Source organism: Canis lupus, chromosome 5, assembly GCF_048164855.1.
Source record: "Canis lupus baileyi chromosome 5, mCanLup2.hap1, whole genome shotgun sequence".
Taxonomy (NCBI): Eukaryota; Metazoa; Chordata; class Mammalia; order Carnivora; family Canidae; genus Canis; species Canis lupus.
The window spans coordinates 33,677,689-33,701,626 of NC_132842.1; the positions used below are offsets into that span (position 1 = coordinate 33,677,689).

At 38.7% G+C, this 23,938-nt stretch overlaps 1 long non-coding RNA gene across 1 annotated transcript in view; it reads right to left on the minus strand.

The window, feature by feature from the left end:
• LOC140632936 (uncharacterized) overlaps positions 1 to 9,780 on the minus strand; it is a 66,930-nt gene extending 57,150 nt beyond the window's left edge. Inside the window, exon 1 of the long non-coding RNA XR_012030582.1 lies at positions 9,701 to 9,780. This is a non-coding gene — a long non-coding RNA (uncharacterized lncRNA). The remainder of the gene's footprint in view (positions 1 to 9,700) is intronic.
• Positions 9,781 to 23,938: the final 14,158 nt, after the last annotated feature.

The window sequence follows — 23,938 nt, forward strand, 5'->3', positions numbered from 1 at the left end:
CTAGAAAATAGTAAAACTGAAAACCGGTAAAGGACGGACGTGATTAGAGAAACAGAAACAAAACACAAAGTAAAACGAGGAGCTGATTCTTTAAAAGAACAAAATTGGTACACCTCAAGCCTGAGTCAAAAAAAAAAAAAAAAGACTCAATTGACAGTGAAAAAAATATAACTGACACTACCAACAGTATTATGAAAATTTATATGTCAACAAGTTGGAAACTTGGAAAGGACAAACGGCTAGAAACCACCTCCCAAAAACAATCAGGCACAGAAAATTTGTATGGACCCATTACCAGCAATGAAACTGTATCAGTAATCAAAAAATTCTCAAATAGAAGTCCAAGACCAGAAGTCTTCACAGGTGAGTTCTACTGAACACTTGAAGAGTTAACCTATTCTTAAACTATTCCAAAGAAATACAAGAGGAAGGAAAGCTTCCACATTCTTTCTACAAGGCCAGCATTATCCTGATAACAAAACCAGATAAGGATACCACTAAGAGAGCTACACGCCAGTATCTCATGTATGGATGCTAAAATCCTCAAAGAATCAGCAAACCAAATCAATGATACATTAATCATTCCCTATAACAAGTGGGATTTATTCTAGCAATACTAGTGTGTTTCAATATTCAGAAAATGTGCTACATCAATAAGCATTTCAGTAGATGCAGAAAAAGCATCTGACCAAATACAATATCTATTCATGTTAAAAACTCTCAACAAAGTAGGTTTAGAGAGACTATACCTCAATACCTCAACATAATAAAGGTAATTTATGAAAAACCCACAGCTAAAACCCTAAATGGGGAAAAACAGAGCTTTTCTAAGTTCAGGAACAAGACAAGGATTCCCACTTTTATTCAACATAGTACTGGAAGCTTTAGTCACTTTACTCACAATCAAAGAAACAAAAAGATATCTAAATTGCTAAGAAGTACCACTTCCACTATTTGCAGATGATGTGATAACTATATACAGAAAACTTAAAAACTCAGTAAATGAACTCTCTAAGGTCACCAAATACAAAAACATACAGAAATCCATTGCATTTCTATACACTAATGCAGAATTAAGAGAACAATCCCATTTACAGTTGCACCAAAGATAAAATTCTAAAAATACACTTAACCGAGAAGAGACCTGTGCTCTGCAATCTATAAAACATTAAAAGAAATTGAAGACCACAGAAACAAATGAAAAGCTATTTCATGCTCAAGGATTGGGCAAGCTAATGTTGTTAAAATGTCTGTATTACCCAAAGCAGTCTACAGATTTAATGCAATCCCTATGAAAATATCAATGGCATTTTTCACATAACTAGAAACAATGCTAACATTTCTAAGAAACCACAAAAGACCTCCAATAGCCAAAACAAACATGAAAAAATGGGAGAGATCATAATCCCAGATTTCAAGATATACTATGCACACTAATCAAAATGCAATATGGTATTGGCACAAAAAGATCAATGCAAGAGGATAGAAAACATAAATAAGCCCACATTTATAAGGTCAATTAATCTTTGACAAAGCAGTAAAGAATATTCAACAGGAAAAAGACTGTTCAACAAATTGTGTTAGGAAAACTGGATAGCTGCAAAAAAAACAAAGCACCCCCCCAAAAAAAAATTACACACACCCCCCAAATAACTGACCACACTCTTATGGCATATACAAAAAAATTCAAAATGGATTAAAGACTTAAATGTGAGACCTTTAAAACCATAAAAATCCTAGAAGAACACAGGCATTAACTTCTTTGACATTGGCCACAGCAACTTCTTTCTAGATAGGTCTCCTGAGGCAAAGGAAACAAAAGTAAAAATGAACTGCTGGGACTTACATAAATTTAAAAAGCTTTTGCACAGCCAAGGAAGGCTAACAGTAACAAAAACATTAAACCCTCCCCAAATAATCCAATGAAAATTTTTGTAGAAGACATGAACAGACATTTCTCCAAAGACCTCCAGATGACCAATGGACACATGAAAACATGCTGAAAATCACTAATCAGGGAACTGCAAATCCAAACCACAATGAGTTACCTCCTCACATCTGTTGGAATGGCTCAAATCAACACAAGAAACAAATGTTGGTGAGGATGTGGAGAATAAAGGGACTCCCAGGACACCTTGATGGGAATGCAAACTGGTGTAACCACTGTGGGAAACAGTATGGAGATCCTTCAAAAAATTAAAAATTGAATTACTGTATTATCCAGTAATTCTCCTTCTGGCTATTTACCCAAAGAATATGAAAATACTCATTTAAAAAGATCTATGTTCTCCTGTTCACTGCAGCATTACATCAGCCAAATATGGAATAATGGATAAAGACATGATATGTACACATGAGAGGATATTCTATTATAAACAGAATGAAATCTTGCCATTTGCAACATGGAATGAACCCAGAGGGTATAATGCTAAGTGAAGTCAAAAACCAATACCAGAGATTTCCTGTGTGGAATGTAACCACCTCTTCTCTGCCACACCCACCACAAAGAAAACCCAGACTTAACTGTAAAAAAAACAAACTACTAGAGGGAGGTAGGTGAGAAACCCAGACAAAACTATATTCTCATTGATCACAAAGAGCAACAGAAGGAACAGAACTACAACAGCCAGAAAATATTTTTCAAAACGGCAATAAGTACATACCTATCAGTAATTTACTATGAACGGAAAGGACTTAAATGCTCTAAACAAAGGTCAGTGGTGGAGTGGAGAAAAAACAAGATTCCTCTATCTGCCACCTACAAGAGTCTCACCTCAGACCTAATGAGCCATATACCAGTGAAGGGATGAAAAAACATTCTCTATGCCAATGCAGTAGGGAAAAATGAGCCAAGGTAGCAATACTTTTATTAGGCAAAAATCACTTTTAAAACAGACTAACAGGAGATAAAGGGCAATTTGTATTGTTTTTTTTTTTTGGGGGGGGGAGTGCAATTTGTATTGTTAAAAGGAACAAGGAAGACAGGACCATTGTACACCAACACTGGAGCACCTAAATACATAAGCAAATATTAACTTATAGTGCAGTAGCAGGGGCCTTTAACACTCCACTCCTATCAGTGGATAAATCCAGACAAAAAAAAAAAAATCAATAAGGAAATAGTACCTCTGAAAGACATTGAGATGGACATAACATATAATCACAATATTCCACCCCAAAACAGAATACACCTTTTCAAGTCCACATAGAACATTCTCCAGAATAGATTACATATGCCATAAAACAAGCTTCAAATTTAAGATTGAAATCATACCATGCATCTTTTCTAACCACGACTACATGAAACTGGAAACCAATAAAACAAACTGGAAAAAAAAAAAAAAAAAAAAGCATGATTCTAAACAACCAATGTGTCAGTGAAGCAATCAAAGGAGAGATCAAATAGAGCCAAATGAAAACAATGGTCCCAAATTTCTGGCACACAGTGAAAGCAATTGTAAGGGGAAATGTACACAGCAATACATGCCTACCTCAAAATTCAATCTAATCCTATGACCAAAGGGTGGGGGGAAGCCCAATGTATGAGCAGAAGAGAATCAGAGCAAAAGTAAGTGGTGTAGAAACTAAAAATATTAGGGAAAAATTGATGAAACCAAGAGCCAATCATTTGAAAAGAAAGAAAAAATTGACAAATCTTTAACCAGACTCAAGAGAAAGGACCCAAATAGAGTCAGAAATGAGAATGGACACCACAGAAATACAGAGGTTTATCTATGAAACATCATATGCTAACACAGCTGGCAACCTAGAATAAATTCCTAGAAATGTACAATGTTCCAAAACTGCACTGGGAAGAAATAGAAAATCTGAACAGACCAATTACAAGTAATGAAATTGAATCAGTCATCAAAAAGCTTTCAGAAAATAAAAATCCAAGGCCAGATGGATTCACAATTCTAACATTTAAAGAATACCTATTCTCCAACTATTCCAAAAATTAAAAGGAAAGCTTCCAAATACATTCTATGAGGCTGGCATTACCCTGATACCAAAACCATTTACCACACACAGTACTACAGGACAGTATCACTGATAAACATTCGTGCAAAAATCCTCAACAATATAGGCAAAATGCCTACAACAAAACATGAAAAAGATCATTCCCCACAAGCAGGATTTGTTCTCAGAATGCAAGGGTGGTTCAACATTAGCAAATCAACACCATAAACCACATCAAAATGAAGGTTAAAAATCCTATCTCAATAGATACAGAAAAAAGCATTTGACAAGATTCAACACTCATGATAAAAAAAAAGTCCTCAACAAAAAATAGTGTTAGAAGAAACCTACATCAACATAAATATCACAAATGAAAAATCCACAGCTGACATCCTCACTGGTGAAAAACAGCTTTCCCCCTTAGGTCAGGAACAAGGATCCACTCTCAACTCTTATTCCACATAGTACGCCACATCCTGGGCACAGCAATCAAATGAAATAAAAATAAGAGGCATCCATATTGGTAAATACTTACTACAAAGAAAGTCCCAGAGATTCTACCAAAAAAACTACTACAATAAACAAGTTCGGTAAAATGGCAGTATGCAAAATACCCAAGAATGGACAGCATTTCTGTACACTACCAATGAAATTGTTGAAATTAAGCATCATTTATAATTGCACCAAAAATAAAATACCTAGGAATAAATCTGATGAAAGAGGTAAAAAACCTATACCATGAAAACTATAGAACATTGACGGAAAAAAGATTGATAACACAAATGGAGAGACATTTTATCTTTATTGGAAGAACACTGTCAAAATGTGTTCTCCAAAGCAATCTACAGATTTGCTATAATGCCTGTCAAAGTACCCACGACAGTTTTCAGAAAAATACTGAAACGTGTATGGAACCACAGAAGACTTTAGAGCCCATGAATCCGAAGAACAAAGCTGGAGCTATCCCAATTCCAGATTTCAAGATCTACTACACAAAGCTATAGTAAGCAAAACACTATAGTACTAGCACAAAAATAGACACTCAGAATGAGAGCCCAGAAATAAGTCTGCATTTATATGGTCCATTAATCTTCAAAAAGGAGGCAAGAATATGCCATGGGAAAAAGTCTTTTCCACAATTGGTGCTGGGATAATGGATAGCCACATGCAAAATGGAACTGGATCACTTTCTTACACAATACGCAAGAGCTCAAGATGGATTGAAGACCTAAACATGAGATCTAAAACCAGAAAAATCCTCAAGGAGAACACATGCAGCGACTTCTCTTACATCAGCCATAGCGACAGTTTTCTAGATATGCCTAAATGAAATAAAAGCAAAAATAAACTATTTGAACTACATCAAAAAGGGATGCCTGGGTGGCTCAGCAGTTGGGCATCTGCCTTTGGCCCAGGTCATGATCCTGGAGTTCCGGGATTGAGTTCCATATCGGGCTCCTGCCGGGAGCCTACTTCTCCCTCCGCCTGTGTCTCTGCCTCTAATGAATGAATAAGTCTTTTAAAAAAATTAAAATAACTACATCAAAAGAACTTCACAAAACTGAAAGAATCTACCTAAATGGGAGAAGATATTTACAAATGATATATCTGATGAAGGGTTAATTAACATCCTAAATATATGAACAACTTCTATAACCCAATACCAAAAAACCACCAATAACCCACTTAAAAAATGGTCTGAACATGTGAACAGGCCTTTCTCCAAAGACCTACAGATGGCCAACAGACATGAAAACATTCATCAGGGAAATGCGAATCATTTGGGTAGGGGGTGAGGAGAGAGAGCGTGTGAGGCACACAAGCAGGAGGGAGGAGCAGGCTCCTACCTAGCACAGAGCCCAATGTAGGGCTCATCCCAGGACCCTGGGATCATGACCTGAGCCAAAGGCAAGCCCTTAACCAGCTGAGCTACCCAGGTGCCCCCTAGGGGAAATGCAAATCAAAACAAAGAGCTATCACCTCACACTGTCAAGAATGGGTAAAATCAACACCAGAATTAAGTGTTGGTGAGGGTGCAGAGAAAGGGGAACCCTCACCAACAGTTGGTGGGAATGCAAACTGGTGCAGCCACTCTGGAAAACAGTATGGAGGTTTCTCAAAACAGAACTACCATAGGATCTAGTAAAATTTCAATACTAGGTATTTACCCAAAGAATATGAAAACAATTCAAAAAGATATGCACTCCATGCTTATTACAGCATTATTTACAGTAGCTGAGATATGGAAGCAGCCCAACTGGCCATCAATAGACAATTGGATTAAGATGTGTATACATACAATGGAATATTACTCAGCCATAGAACAATGAAATCTTGCCATTTCCAACACGGAGAGTTCTAGAGGGCATAATGCTAAATAAGTTAGAGAAAGACAAATACCACAATTTCACTCATGAGATTTACTGACCGAAGACTCAACTATTAAAACTAATGGTTATCAGAGGGGGAGGTGTTGAGGGGTGAAATTAGTGAAGGGGATTAAAGAGGATACTCACGATGAGCACTGAGCAATGTACAGACTGGTAGATTCACTATATTGTACGCTTGAGATTAAACACTGTATGTTAACTATACTTGAATCACAGAAGAGGAAGGATTAAAAACCCTATTTGAAGAGATGCAGAAAAATGGACAAAACTCATCAATTCATGAGATAACCCACTTTGCTGAATTTTAGAGACAACTTAATAAAGGCCATATTTAACAAATAATTATCCTACTCAATGGGGAAACAAAGCTTTTATTCTGAGATGAACAAGGATGTCCACGGTCCCTCTTTATTCAACATAGTACTGAAGTCCCAGCTGCAGCAATCAGACAAAAAAAAGCATCCAAATTAGAAAGGAAAAAGTGAAACTATTTGTAGATGACAGGATAGTACGTATGGAAAACTTTAAAGACACCAAAGAACTGTTAGAACCAGTAAATTCAGTTAAGTTTCAAGGAAGCCAACAACTGCCACTTTTTTTTTTTAAAGATTTTATTCATTTATTCATGAGAGAGACAGAGACAGAGAGAACGAACAAGAAGCAGAGAGAGAAGCAGGCTTCATGCAAGGAGCCCGATGCGGGACTCAATCCCGGGACTCCAGGATCAAGCCCTGGGCAGAAGGTAGGTGCCAAACTGCTGAGCCATCCAGGGATCCCCATCTGCCATGTTTTTATACATTGAGAAGATAAAACAATTCCACTGGCAATTGCACCAAAAACAAATACCTGGGAATTTAACCACAGTGGTGAAAGACCTGTATTCTCAAAACTAAGACATCATTAAAAAAAAAAAATTGAATAAAAATGGGAATATATAACATGTTCATGCATTGGAAGAATGTTGCTAAAACATTTCCTTCAAGCAATCTACAGATTCAATGCAATCTTTATAAAAAAAAATACCAATAATATTTTTCACAGAAGTAGAATCATCTTCAAGTTTCCGTCGAACCACAAAAAGCCTTTAAAACTTAACAAAAGCAATCTTGAGAAACAATACTGGAGGTATCAATCCCAGATTTTAAACTATACTATGAAGCTGTAATAATCAGAACTGGCACAAAAATGGACACAGATAATGTAACAGAAGAGGGCTCAGAAATATACTTTCACAGTCAGTCAATAACACAAGAGGTAAAAGTATACAATGGGAAAAATACTGCCTTTTCAGTAAGTGCTAGGACAACAGCTTCTGGACCATGTTCTTACAACCATGCACAAAAATCAACTCAAAATGGACTGAAGACTAAAGAACAGAAACCATAAAAATCCTGAAAGAAAACACTGTTGATCTCTTGGACATTAGCTTTAGCAACATTTTTGTGGATATATTCCCTCAGGCAAGGGAAATGAGCAAAAAAAAAAAAAAATGAATACATCAATCTAAATACCTTCTGCAACAAAGGAAAACAATTTATAGGATTACCTACTAAATGGGAGAAGATAGTGGCAGATGATATATCTGGTAAGGGGCTAATGTCCACAACACAAAAAAAAAAAAAAAAAAAAAAAAAAAATTCAGCTAACACCAAATAAACACGATCCAGTTAAAAACTTGTCAGAGAACCTGAAAAGACCTTTTTTCAAAGACAACCTACAGATGGCCAAGAGACACACAGAAGGATGCTCAATATCACTCCTCAGGGAAACAGATTAAAACCACAATGAAATATCACCTCACAACAGTGAGAATGCCTAGTATCAAGACTACCTAATGAGTGTTAAAGATGTGGAGAAAGGGGAACCCTCGTGCACTGTTGGTAGGAATGCAAACTGGTGCAGCCACTGTGGAAAAACAGGAGGAAAATTCTTTCAAAACTGAGTTACCGGAGTTCCCTGGGTGGCCCAGCAGTTTGGCGCCTGCCTTCGGCCCAGGGCCTGATCTTGGAGTCCCAGGATCGAGTCCCCCATTGGCTCCCTGCATGGAGCCTGTTTCTCCCTCTGCCTGTGTTCTCTGCCTCTGTGTCTCTCATGAATAAATAAATAAAATTAAAAAAAAAAAAACCTGAGTTACCATGTGATCCAGTTATTGTCCTACTTGCTAAAGGTAACAGATTAGTTCAAGAAAACATGTGCAACCCTAGGTCCATGGCAGCATCATTTACAACAGCCAAGGTATGGAAGTAGCCTAAGTGCCCATTGACTGATGAATGAAGATGTATACGATGCAATATTACTGAGCTTTAAAAATGAGATCACGCCACTTATATAACAAAATGGACAGACCTAGAGGGTATTATGCTAAGTGCAGTCAGAAAGACAAATACCACAATTTCACTTATGTGCAATCCAAAAAAAAAAAAAAAAAAGAAAGAAAACATTCCTACAGAGAATTAATGGTTGCCAAAGGGAAGAAAAGTGACAAAATGGGTGAGATAAGGGGAGTAAGAGGCACAAACTTAAGTCACAAGGATGAGAAGTACAACATAGGGAATGTAGTCAGTGCTGTACTATGCTTACTTTGGTGAGCATTGTTAAGTGTATAGTTATTGAATCACTGTCGTATACCTCAAACTAATAGATCAGCTATAATTACAAAAAGGGCAGGTAGTATTTAATAGTTATATGGACTGTCCCTTTTCCAATATATTTCCATGAAAATCAAGGAATCACTCAGAACCAGGCTACTACCTGTTAAGTAGGTTTGTTGTTCATGACCAGCAAGACATTTCCCAAGACACCAGGAGAAAACTTTTTTTTTTTTTCAGGAGAAAACTTCTAATCTATATCAAGACATACAGATGCCCAAACACATCTCAGTATCACTTAATCGGAGAAATGCAAATTAAAACCACAATAGCCCCTTACCTTAGAGCTGTCAGAATGGCTAAAATTAAAAAAAAAAAAAAAAAAAAAAAACAACACAGCAAGTGTTGGCAAGGATGGGGGGGGTAGTAACACTGTGTACTCTGGTGGGAATGCAGACGGGTGAGGCCACTGTGGAAAACTGTAGGGAGTTTCCTTAAAGTAAACCTAGAATTACCATAGGATCCAATTAATTCCAATGCTGGGCATTTACCCAAAGGAAGGAAAACACGAATTGGCAAAGGCGCATGTATCCCCTATGTTTACCACAAACTTATAACTTTACTTATAACAGTAAAGCTATGAAAACACAGTTGTCTATTTGTAAGTAAATGGATAGAGAAGATATCCATCCTATGTGACTACATGTAGTAGATAAATTCAACAGAATATGACTCAGCCATAAAAAAAGAATGCCAACTTACCATTTGCAACATGGGTGGTCCCAGAAAGCATGCTGTTAAGAGAAATACCATAGGATTTCACTCATTTGTAGAATCTAAGGGAAAAAAGGCAAGTAAGAGGACAAGACTCTTTCAGATGCAGAACTGGTGGTTGCCAGAGGGGAAGTACATGGGCGATGGGGAAGATAAATGGGATTGAAAGTACATTTAACTTGATGAGCACGGAGAAATCCATAAAGTTTTTGGCCACCACTGTTAATTTTATTAAAAGGAAATACAATTGCAACAGAAAACAAAGGCCAAAACTATCCATGACAACAGTAGGCATAGAAAAAACTCAAGAACGAAGCCAAAAAGCTCAAACTCTCATACATGAGGCCTCAATGTACGTCAGGGGCATTTTGGAGCTCCTGGTGAAGGCTGAACTATAATGTTATTAGGATAAGGGATCTCATTCATTTGGGGAATATAAATAATAATGAAAGGGAATATAAGGGAAGGGAGAAGAAATGTGTGGGAAATATCAGAAAGGGAGACAATATAAAGACTCCTAACTCTGGTAAACGAACTAGGGGTGGTGGAAGGGGAGGAGGGCGGGGGGTGGGGGTGAATGGGTGACAGGCACTGAGGGGGGCACTTGACGGGATGAGCACTGGGTGTTATTCTGTATGTTGGTAAGTTGAACACCAATAAAAAATAAATTTATTATTAAAAAAAAGGATAAGGGATTATCTACATGAAAACATTAAATTGGGTGTCCGTTTCAAACCATTTCTAAAAATCACTGGCAGGTAAATTAAAGACTTCTATGAGAGGGAAGTTTGTGGGGCTTTTGTTTCATTTCGTTTTTTAAAGATTTCGACAGCAAGCATAAGGAGAAGAGAGGGAGAGAGAAACAAGCTTCCTGCGTGGAGCTTGATCCCAGGACCCTGGAGTCATGACCTGACCCAAAGGCAGACACTTAACTGACCAAGCCACCTAGTCACCCCATGAAAGGGAAGCTTTAAATACTGCATAAAATGATACTGCTGACAATTTTGTCATGACCGTTAATAAACTTGAGAGCAGCCCAGATGTACTAACCCTAAGACGCAAGATTTTAACACATCTCGATACTGTGAAGATCCTCCATTCACCCCAAAGGAAAAAAAGAGCAAAAGACGAGGTACTAACTGGGGAAATGGATTTTCGTACTTTTAAACAAATCATAACTTGAAGATAGCACGTAGGAGGCAAAATACCTACACATTTAAAACACATGAAGGAGCAACAAACAGGAGTCTAACCTCTTATTAATGGCCAGTTCCAAGTAACTAATATGCATTTTTAACTATGCATTTGACAAAAATAGTAAAAAGTCAATTTATATTAAAAATTATTGGTGAAAGGAAATTTTGGGCAGAAGTCTTCAATCCTCTCAAACATGCACACACAGTATGCTCCAGTAAGGTCCCTCCCAGAAAGAAGTTCCCACATGAGCAGAGAAGATGCTCAAGAATGTTCATGGCCACACAGCTGAAAACAGTCCAAGGTTGTGCACAGTATAAACCTCCATGAAGAGAAAATAATGATGTGTGATCCTATAGTATTATACAGCCCTGGGAGTAAATGGAGTACAGCTACATAGGATAGGAGGATAAAGCTTAGGATGTCGTGCAGTGAAAAATAAAATTCTGACTACACACAGCCTGATGGCATTTATAGGAGAACTAAATAGGATGTTTACATGGATAAAACTAAGAACAAAGGAAATAGGATTCAGGAGAGTGACTTCTCCTCCACATCAGACTGGGTTTTGGAAGAAGCACACAGGTATCTTAATGGCCTTGCTATCTTAGTCTAGATGTTGGGTTTGTAAGCATTAATTTGTTTCTTCTGGTTTTTACTATTTCTGGATTCTTTTATTCTTCCTTCAAATCTTAGATTCCCGTTAACATACAGTACATTAGGAGTTTCAGGTATAGAATTTTGTTACTCACCACTTTGTCATTTCATCATTATGTTTTGTGACATAATGTACATTCTCATAAATGCATTAATACATTTACAGATTCTTGGTGTATGATATGAATCAGTAATAATGCTCTTAGTTTAACTTTTACTGAATGTAAAAACCAATGAGAAATAGGTTACTAAAAGTACATTTTAGAGTATAAATAGGTGATGAAAGTAACCCCAACTATGTTCATTAAGACAAAGTTCTGATAAGTTAGTCTTATAAATAATCTGGAAAGATCAAGATGCTAAGAAATGCTCTCATTATAAAAAGTCTTCAACGTGAGCTAATCAAGGCTTCTCAAATTATGACAGGGATTGAAACCTTGACACAAATATGTTTTGACAGTAGTCAAGGGATTCACAGTAAGTCTATAATTTAATCAAGTGATTTCAAAAAGGAGTCACACCAGAAACACTCTTGCACAACGCTGGCAAGGTGGCCAGTAAAGAAGATGAAAACAGCACACTGCAAGTGATCGAAGTTCCATTCTGGAAAAGGAATCCAGCCTAACAACTTAAGATAACCTCTGGAAGTGCAGGAAATTCCTCATGTGCTTATGTAGATTTTTAAATATTGTAATCCTGCAGGCCCCCACCTCTACCCTTACCTCCCCACCCCCACAGCAGCTTAGCCACCAGATGTTATTAGTCCACAACACATTAAAGCAAAATACCTAAAATGCTTACCAAAGAACACCACACTACACTTCTTTCTAATCCTGCAAAACCACAATTTTAAAAGAGCATGAGATTGCTGCTGCAATCAGGCTACGGCCACAGTTTTGCTTATCAAAATCTCAAAGATTTGTGTAGGTGTAATTAGACACTAAACCAGATGTTTAAGACAACTGCAATAAGTCATAATTGAAACTTTAGTACATCTGGAATTTTCCAATCCTAGCTGAAAATAAATTTACAAATTCCTACTTGGGAATGTTAAAGTATTCAACATCTTTCTCTTAGGGCATTTTCGGCCTTCAGCCTGTTACAAGGCAAAGACTGTGAGAATACCTATCAAAGGAATATTATCCCGTCTTACACACAAATACATTCATATTTGTACATGCAGGGACATGGAATTCTTAGTGCTCATGGATGCACGTATTTAAAATCCTGTTAATCAAACATCTATGGCGTGCACACAGCAGAGTTACTGCTACAACTTAAATACGGAGTACTTTAAACTTGAAGTTGCTTATTCAAAGCACGTCTTGGGGTTAAAGTGCAAAGAAATGTACTATAGGAGATCCTCGCCACAAATCCTCAGTACTAAAGACATTTAAAAAAGATAAACCCACAAAAATGGAACAGGAGAGCAGAAAGCCATTAATATTAAATCTGGAAGATGGACAAATAGAAACTCAGACCTAATAAGGCACCTATCAAACCTGTAGTAAGCAACCCCCACCCCCCAAAAAAAAGATTTAAATAGACTCCTCAAAAGCTCAGAATCCAGGGGCTCCAATAACACTGGACTGAGCACAAAGAAGGAGGCTAAGTCAAAAGGTGGTTTCTGAAGTTAATTTTGTGTGTTTACTTGACCAGATGTGGGAGTTCTTGAACACGTAGAATTCTGGGTGTGAGGGCATTTCTTGATGAAGAAAGCACTTACACCGTGGGGAATACAAGCTGATGCAGCCACTCGAACAGTGTGGAGATTCCTCAAGAAGTTAAAAATGGAGGTACCCTATGACTCAGCAATTGTGCTATTTACCCCAAAGATACAAATATAGTGATGTGAAGGGACACCTGCGCCCTGATGTTCATAGCAGTGATGTCCACAAGAGCCAAACTGTGAAGGGAGCCCACATGTCCAACTGATGAACAGATAAAGATGTGGTGTACAGACAACAGAATACTACTCAGTCATCAAGAATGAATGAAATAATGCCATTTACGTAGACGTGGATGAACTGGAGGCTATCATGCTGAGAGAAAGGTCAGAGAAAGACCCTTATGGTTTCACTCATACGCGGACTATAAGAACCAGCACAGAGATCTATAGAGAAGGGAGGGAAAATTGGGAAGAAATCAGACACAAACCATGAGAGACTCAACTATGGGAAACAAACGGTTGCTGGAAATGGGGGGAGGGATGGGGTAACTGGATGATGTGATGAACACCGGGTGTTACATGCAACTCATGACCTCTACATCTGAAAGTAATAACGTACTAGATGTTGACTAATTGAACAAAAATGCACTTAAATCAGTAGCACTGACTACATTCCACACTGTGGGTGATTCTCCAAGTATCTGAAGACCAGAATAGAACAAAGACCGACCAACCCACACTAGGTTAAAAAAAAAAAAAAAAATCCCATGTTCAGACTGGGACAGGAGTTTTCATTCAATGAGACTCAAACCCAAACACCTCCTCTTTTTGGGTGTTGAGCCTACCAGCCTATGGAATGGAAGCCATTGAGTCTCCTGGGTCTGCAATTTAGGATGGTAGATCTTTGGACTCTTCAGCCTCCATGTGGTATAAGCCAATTTTTAATAAATTTGTTTTTAATTATTTAAACTCAATTTAATTAACATACTGTATTAGCTTCAGGAGAATTAAGTGATTCATCGGTTGTATAGGACACCCAGTGCTCATTCCATCAGGTGCCCTCCTTAGCATCCATCACCCAGACACCCCATCCAGCAACCCTGTTTCCTGGGTTTTCTTTCTATGGATAACCCTAATATAAGTTAGTCATTTAAAATGTTGAGCAAAACAATCTGAGGAGCAAATTGCTTCTCATCTCCAGGCTTCTGGTTAATAATGGCCCTTCCTTCAATTCACTGAAGTCTGCAGGTTTCTTCTAACATGAAGGGTAACAGCAGCTCAGGACTGGACGACAGTCACAATTAAGGGAATGGCTTTCATTCCACCAATAGTAGGATCCACCTTGCTCACTGGAGGCTGGTTCCCAATTTTTCCAAACATGGCTCACTAAACACTGTTGGATGGATTCCCTTTCAGAAAGGGGACTCTTATGAAGAACCTGAGATCCCCAAGAACACATGATAGGACATTGTGTGATTCACAAAACCAACTGTTTTATCCACTAGATTTCATAGTAAAGCTCAAAACTGACAAATGCCATCTCCTGCTCATAACTTCCAGTAGCTGGTTATTCCATTATTCTCATCTACAAACATCTGTGAATGGCCCAATTTCCAACAAAAGTCTAACACCTGAAATACAAAACTTTTGAAAAGTCAGGCAACTACTAAGCTTAAAAGATAAAAAGACACAGGAAGGGGATAAAAAGTCATCCACCATATCATTGAGTTCTTAGAGTAATACAATTGTAGGCAAGAGATATGGCACTTCGCATGAAGACATTTGGACAACATTTAATGTTTGAGCTATACTGAAACCTCAGTAGAAAAACGAGTATATAGATGAACTCTTTCAGAAGCACAGACAGCAGGAACAGAGAGGGAACTTGAAGGGCTACTCCTACAAGTCTCACATCTGAGTATCAGGACCTTCAGTGGGTAAGAGAAGTGAGCTGCATGTGAAAAGGGAAGCCTCAGAGTGAAGCATTGTTTCCTAGCCAAAAAAGCCCACTCAACAGATCAGACTATGCACTTCCACACTATGACACATCAATGGTAAATTTTGGGAACACCAAGATCAAAACTTCCAGGAGAAGAAAAAGGTCTTACTGGAAAAAACAAAACAAAAAAAAAAAACGAGAATTACAATATCCCTAGGTTTCTCAGTACAGATTAGGAAACTGAAGAAAGGATTCCATAACACTGAAGTTATTTCTTATGATTCTATCCCCAAACTATTGGTCAAGTGACATAAGGTTGCTACTCTTCATGAATTTTGTAACAAAACCTCACTCCCATAGCGTCCTTTTTGCCAAAACCTACCTTAGGATGGGCTTCACCAAAGCAAGGGCAGAGACCAAGAAATATAAAAGGATCCCAGAAAAAAGGAGATGGAAAAACCAAAGAGGATATTGAAGGTCATTCTGAGGGCTACCACGGGCTAAATGCACAAAGCAACTATTCAAAATTGGAGTAAAACAGAATCTTAAGCTGGGAACATTGCATGATTTGTATTCATAACGGTTTCCCTCCAATGACAACCGAGAATTAGAGTGAAAATAAGTAGAATTAATCTCAGAACTTTGATTGGTATGTGCCTGACAGTTTCAGCTGTTACCATGAAGCTTGGTGTTCTTTTGTTAATCAGCTTTTTGGCTAGAGCATCCTCATCTCCATGAACATAGAAGAAAACTCAAATATGCCCAAATAAACTCCTATATATACACACACATGATCTCTGAAAGAGCATAACCTAGCATCATGGCTGTCTCGAACTTGTGTGACCTCAGGAACAGGTCATGAGACTTATGTTCACACTATTGTATTTTTTAATTTATCATGACCGCACCTTATTCAAATTGAATACATTTCCTAAAAACATTAGCAGCAAATGCAAATACAATTTGAGCCAACAATTTTACTTCTAGGATTAGGTCTTGTAGGTTTATATATACTTCCATGAATATAGAGGGAATGTCATGCCAGATTTTCGTTGCAATATTGTGCTACAATACCAGAAGGGACTGGAAGTCAAGAGACTAAGAAAAACACTGCAGGCACACAGAAGTATGAAGAGAGTAGCTAGATATTGATACAGAACAGTTTCCAACATTCATTATAAAGTGAGAGTAAAGAATATATAATATACTGCCATTTGTGTAAGGAGTAAAGTTTTATGTATCTAATCAGATATGCATGTGTGATATGAGAAAGGATAAGGGATAGCTGAAAATTTTGGTTTTATCCAGTGAAGAGATTTTGGTCAGGAAACATGAATGGAATTTTTTTAGTCTTTTACATTCCAAACATGTGGGTATATAACCCATTCAAAACTTTTTGCTTGAGGTCAAGTAGAGTGAGAAATTGGGAAATCAAGTGAAGATGGGTGATGTAAGAATGAATACTTAAGATTCTGTATACCATCCAAAGTTATTTATCCCAATGTAAGGGAGAAACTAGACAGGATTAAAACTCCCTAATAGTGAATTTTCCAGTATGACTGGAGTGTAAAAGTAACAAAAGGACTGAACACTCATGTCAGATGGTGCTGAGTGCTTGGGATGGCCATCTGAATGGTCATCTGTCAATCAGTCTGAGACTAAAATGACAATGATAATCTCAGAAATTGCCTTGTTTACAATCATGCATTGTTTTCAAATGTGGTTTTAGGTTTTTCTGAAAATTACTCCTACTGTATTTTATCTTCCGTTTCTTCAAAGTATTTTGCTTAGAGTTAGTTAACCACATGAATTGTCATGCATGTAGCTTTCTTGTATGGGCATATCAAAAACTTAGAACATGTTTGTCAAAATCTTTGAAAAGTTGTTTTGTCAGTCAATGCGTACAAATGTGACCTGTGTCCTCCTCTTAATCTTCTACTTCCCTTGATGGTACTTTGAAGACCTTTCTAGGCCAGGCCTAGGGACTGAGATATTAAGTTGTAGAATTTTTAATTATGATAAATCTTCTGAAAATGTTAGATTGAGTGGATGCCTACAGTGTTGAGATGCTAAATCCTTAAGAGAAATGGATCTACAAATAAACCCACATTAGGCAGAGTAAATGTGTTTAGTCCCTAGCAGATTAGTTCCTAAAGCAATCTAAGTGATCACCATTTAGCACATTTACCAACAACTATCGTGCAAGGTTCTTGGCACAAGAATAAGTAGCTCCTGTCTTTAAAGAGAACATAGACCAAGTGAAAAGGAAGGAAAAGATTCCATGAAAGTGGAAAGCAGAAGACAGCTGAGGTAGCTACAGTTATGTCAGAAAATAGGCTTTAAGACAAAGACCACAGTAAGAGACAAAGAAGGGCATTACACAGTAAAGGGGTCAACACGAGGACATGAAGAGGTTTTATACACCTAACAGAGGAACCTAAATAAAGCAATTAATTGAAGCAAAAGTAGAAATTGACAGTAACAGTAAAATAGAAGACTTTAAACACCCTACATATGCCAATGGATAGATTATCTAATTACAAGGAAACATTAGCCCTGAATGACACAGACAAGATGGGCTTTTTGGATAGAATGTTCTGTATATAAATAAAGCACGTTAAGTGCACATGGGACATTCTCCAGGATAGAAGTTAGGCCACAAAAGACTACGTAAGATTGAAATCATATCAAGAATTTTTTCTGACTGCAAAAAAGGTACGCAAGTAGAAAGTGATTATATAAAAATTAGAAAATCCACAATATATGTGGAGATTAAATATGCTACTGAACCAATGGGTCAAAGAAATAAAACACCTTTAGTAAAATAGGGCAGCCTAGGTGGCTCAGCGGTTTAGCGCTGCCTTCAGCCCAGGGCCTGATCCTGGAGACCCAGGATCGAGTCCCACATCGGGCTCCCTACATGGAGCCTGCTTCTCCCTCTGCCTGTTTCTCTGCACCCCTCTCTCTCTCTCATGAATAAATAAAATCTTAAAAAAAAAATCTTGAGTAAAATAGAAATCTATCAAAACTTATGGGATATAGCAAAAACAGCATTAGAAGGGAAATTCATAGCCATAAGTACTATTTCAAGAAACAGGAAGAAGTCTCAACTTTATACCTCAAGACACAAAAAATGAAGCAGTAGTTAGAAGTAAACATCTGAGAAGTAAAATCAAGAATACGAGAGACCAATGAAACTAAGCTTTTTCTTTCCAAAGAAAATTGACACCTTTAAACTCGAAAACCAAAAAAAGCAGGGAGGGGCTTAAAATGGGAAAAACTACAACCCACACAAAAATGGAGGATCACAAGAGATCAATGAATCTAGTCAAGTCGCCAAGTCGGACAATCTAGAAGATAAATTCCTAGAAAACTACCACGATCCAAGATTGAATCATAGAAAATCTGAGTAGACCAATTACTAGTAAGGGGATTGAAGTCAGTATTCAAAATCTTCCAATAAAAAAACTCCAGGACCAGAGGTCTTCATGGGTGACTATTTCCAAACATTTAGAAAATTGATAACGTTTCTTAAACTTCCAAAAAAGATGAACTTTTCCAAACTCCTAGGAGGCCAGAATTACCATGACAAAAAACACAATACGGACATAAGGAAACTATAGTTCATATCCCTGATTATCATAAATGTCAAAATCCTCAAATTAGTGAGCTAAGTCTAATAACGCAGTTAAGGGATCACTGATCATGTTTGAGCTGATGTGTTCCAGGGAGGCAAGAATCCAAGGTTCCACACCCACAAGTCAGTCTGTGTGATACACACCCATTAAATTAAGGATAAAATATCGTATCTCAGTAGATGTAGAAAAAACATTTCCCAGAATTCAACATCTGCTTATGATAACAAATTGGGTATAAAGGGAAAATAAAGCCCGCACAGCACAAGCATACAGTAGACATACTCAGTGTGAAGAGCTGAAAAGGTTCCCTCCAAGACAAGGATCCCACTCAGCTACAGGACATAGAATTAGGTCCTAGCCAGAACAATTAGGCAAGAAAAAGCACCTAAATTAGGAAGCAAAATTAACTATGTACAGAGGACTATGGTGTTTTATGGAGAAAACCCGAGGACTCTGACGAAAAAAAAAAAAAAAAAAAAAAATTAAAAAGTTCAAGTAAATTCAGTAAAGTCGCAGGATACAATAGCAATATACAATAACTCATTGCATTTATATGTGCTAAAACTATCAGCAATTAATCCCACTTACAATTGCGTAAAAATACCTAGAAACAGATATAACAGATGGAAGACTTGTACACTGAAAGTTTTAAGACTGATGCAATTAGAGTAACAAATGAAAGATCTCACATGCTCATAGGTTGTGAGACTATCATTAACGAGGTCCACCTACCCCAGCAGTCAAAGATTCCTAAGATTCGATACAATTCCTCTTACAATGCCAGTGGCGTTTTTCACAAAATAGATCCTAAAATGTGTGTGGAAACACCAAAGATCTCTAATAGCAAAATCTTAAAGCTGGAGGCATCGTGCTCACTGACTTCCAACTAGATTAGAGAAAAACAGTAATCAAGACCGAATTGGCCTAAAAACACACTGTTCAATGGAGTCCAGGGCCAGAAATATGGTATTTACAGTCAGTTTCCAACAAAGACGACAAAAGGACAGTCTCTTCGATTAATAGTGCTGGGAACACTGGACAGCCACATGCGGAAGAATGAGTCTAGCCCCCTGTGCCAGGTAATACACAAAATTAACTCAAAGTGGATTACAGCCCTGAAACCTTGAAACTCCCCAAGGAGCATGGATGGTAAGCTCCTTGATGTTGGTTTGGCGAGGATTTTGCTCATTTGATGCCAAAAGTAACAAAATTAAACAAGCGGGACTACATCAAACAGAATCCATCTGCACAAAGGAAACTATCACCATGAAAAGGCAAAACACTGAATGAAAAAATATTTACTAGTCATATCTGATGGGGGTTGATATCCGGAATAGATACAACTCCTAGCATAATACCAAAAAAAATACCAGAAATGGACAGAGTATCTGAATACTTTCCCCAAAGACTAGACCGAAATGGCAACAGGTGCCCTGGAAACATGTTGAATGTCTCTAATCAGGAAAATGCAAACCAAAACCACTATGAGACCACACATTTTTCAGAAGATCATCCAAGGGACAGGAAACTAGCGTCGGAGACTTGTGCACCGTTGGTGGAAACGTAAATTGGTGCATCCGCTATGAAACATAGTACGGAGGCTCCTCAAACCGGAGAACAACCTATCCAGCATTTTCACTTCTGGGTATCTGAAAATGAAAGTACTAACATGAAAAGAAACGCACCCCCACGTCCACCGCAGATTTACAATAACCAAGATCTAGAAACAGCCTGAGTGTTCACTGATGGGTAAATGGGTAAAAGTACATACGTGTAAACAGTATTTTTCAATAAAGGAAAGTTTACCATTTGCCATGGACGTGGGTGGACCTTGAGGGCATTAAATCAGAAGACACAGGATCTGACTTATGTTAAAAACGAGTCAAATATAGAGATTGGCGGTCACCAGACTTGGAGTGTGGGAGAAAGGAGTCCAAAGGTCCGAACTCCCAGTTCTAAGTCATGGAGATGCAATGTACAGCAGGACTCTAGTTAACACCTAGTTGAGTATTTGAAAGTTGCTGAGAATAGACCTTAAAAGTCCAAGTCACCAGAAAAATTTATAACTATGGGGAGGGATGTTAACAAGACTGATTTTTCTCAATGTAGACAGGTATTGTGTTGTACAAATACACACGTTGGTTGCAGGTCCATTATACCCTAGATAAGGACTGAGGGGAAGAGGCGATTGCTGAGAACACTTTATTGCAGATACACACGAATTCAATGCAATGAGGCATTAATGTGATTTAAGTTTTGGTCTCCTTTGAAAGGTATAGAAGGGCATATGCACAGGTCAAGACCACAGGTTAAAAAAAAAAACATGGATTTAATATGTTTATATCCTCTTTTTAAGAGTGGGACAGGTGAGGGGGGGCAGGGGTACAGGGGCAGTGAAGAGGGAGAGAATTCTAAGCAGGCTCCACGCCCAGTGCAGAGCGCAATGCGGGGCTAAATCCTAGGACCGGAGATCATGACCTGAGCTGAAATCAAGAGCTGGCCCCATACCCGACTGCACCTAGGCGCCCCCCCCCCCGCCCCTCCACCATAGGCTTATGTCTACATATACTTCATTTCAGGAAGAGCACACCTAAGTTCAACATCACCACACATGCCCTGCAAGTAGAACACCTCTACTTTAAAAGAAACAAAACCAAGACAAATTTCCTGTAAGGTGTAAAGAGATACAGCCTAATGAGAAAATTAGCAAAGTGGTTTGGAAAGGTGACCATTCGTGATCCCAGGAGAACACGCCCCAGACTATACTCCCCGCCGAGCTATGGTGCGAACGCACAGCTCTGCTGGCGACCTGGTGAGACTTAGCCCGTTGTGTCACAAAGCCTAAGGCCATCCACAGACACCAGCAACAGGACTGTCCTAACACGGATCACTGTGGACTCAGCACCAATTCAGACAGGTGTTCGAAGCATAAAATTACCCTTAATGTGTAATGAATATTTGCTAATGACAAGTTGCTAAAACCTGGTCTCCTAAATCCAGTTTCAACAAGATTATACTGTGAGAACTTACTGTAATCACCGTAAGATCGATTTCTTGTGAATATTTTAAGTTTGTAAAATGGTTGTTGCTGCAAATTCTGAACGTGAAAGCAAGTAGCTTGCCTATCCATGAAAATTCCCATCTTTGAGACATTAGAGAATAATTCAAAGGGAAAAAGCCAAAAAATAAAAAAAGGGAAAAAGCCTTGTAGTACATCAGTCAAAAGAAAGAAAGAAGGAAGAAAGAAGGAAGGAAGGAAGGAAGGAAGGAAGGAAGGAAGGAAGGAAGGAAGGAAGGAAGGAAGGAAGGAAGGAAATAAATCCATATATAATTGCGACTCTAGGACTACCTATCTATCCCAGGAGAAGAAAATATCCAAATAGGAAATTTGTGGGAAATTCAGCTTTTACCCAAGAAAAAGGTAAAATGCAGATCATGTTCCTTCTTTGGAAAAAGAAGTCTTTCTCCCCTCCACCCCCCATCGTCCCCACCATAACCACCACTTAGTAAATAAGATCCACCGGGATGTTTAAGATCCTGGTCATGCTCTGAACGGTAGGATGCTGTCGGAGTAGCGTCTGACTGTGGCAGGAGGTCAGCTGCTATCTGGGGAGGCTCGGAGTCTTCCCGGACCCAGCACGTGGAGATCTTGTCAGCATGTGGTTTTTCTGCCCTTTGCTGGCAGCTGTCAGACTTGTACTTATGTAGCAGTCGGCAGCACATTATTGTTCCCAAGGAGAGAAACGGCCCATCCCTGACACCGCAAGATCTGACCCACGGCTTTAATTAGCATTTTTTTACAAAGAGAAAACGTGAAATGACAGCCACGCTTCCCCACCTCCTTCTCCGCATCCTGGTTTGAGAGCAGCATTCAAAAACTCCTCGTGGAGCTACGCAAACTTAACATTACCCTTAGCTACTCTTGGGTCACCAACTAGTTGTAAATGGTTGCATTTTAAGATTGACTTAAAGTGTCAAGTAGGAGTTCCCTGAACCCAGCACGGAAACACTCTTGACAAGATCTAGAGACTAGATAGGGTCTTAGTTTGCCGATTTTTAGAGACCTCTTTGTACACGATTAAGCCCAGTGCACGTGGAATCCACGGAGATAGTCCGCTCAACACACGTGTCACCGAATCGAAGCCCCATGTCTACCGAGTGTGGTCTACACGGTCACCCTGCTCTTCGAGCCAACAGTATCCTACAGCTGACTTTGAAAGTTGACCCTTAATGCTCATCTTTCTGCCAAAACATCTGGTGATCTGATGTGACGGGAAGAGGATTTGTTGCCTTCCAGACAGGATTTGAGCCACTAGACCTTGCCCCCCACCTTCAGATGGTTTCTAAGTTGACAAGCAAATCACAACAGCCTAAAGTTTAGGGAAATCTGTTATTTCGTTATTAAGAGCTTGTAATTTGCAGTGCATGTCTCAGGGCTAACAGATACCCCCTACCCCCCACTTCATAGGATGGGAGAACAGATGAAAGAGAAGCATAATGGTCTCCATCCCATTAGGACACCGGCATTAGTGGGGGAGCAATTATAGAAGTAATGGACGATGCTTTACCGGCGTCGGGAGGGGGTCACTTTGGGTTTTTTTTGTTTTTTGTTTTTTTGTTTTGTTTTGTTTTGTTTGTTTTGTTTCGTTTTTTTTTTGAGGGGGTCACTTTGAAGACCCATCCCGCTCCCCCTGGTTGGTGCGGCATCATTCACCTTCTGCTGTGTGCCCATGTGTTCGGGTTGCTCTCCTCAGAGGCATGAACGTTTCCAAGACCAAGCTCAGCAGAACGATCTCAGAGGGTCGGTTGCTGCTGCCGACAACTTACGTTCACCCCATGCTCAGGCAGGGAAAGCCAGGGTGTCGCTTCCATCTTGACGCCATCAGGGTTTTATCTGGAAGCCAGTGTAAGGCATGCGCACACTCCTTCGGGGAGGTCTGACTCAGCGAGCGCAGAGCATGGGTAAAGCTTTTATTGTTGAGAGGGGTTAGTTCGTAGGGCGGGTCTAAAGTTTACAAGAGTAACAGGACCTAAATCGTTTAAGTTTCAGTAGTTTTAGGTTTATTTAAGATGAAGATAGAGATCTACTCTACAGCCAGTTGAAGGCATCACGGTACATTGGTCACAAC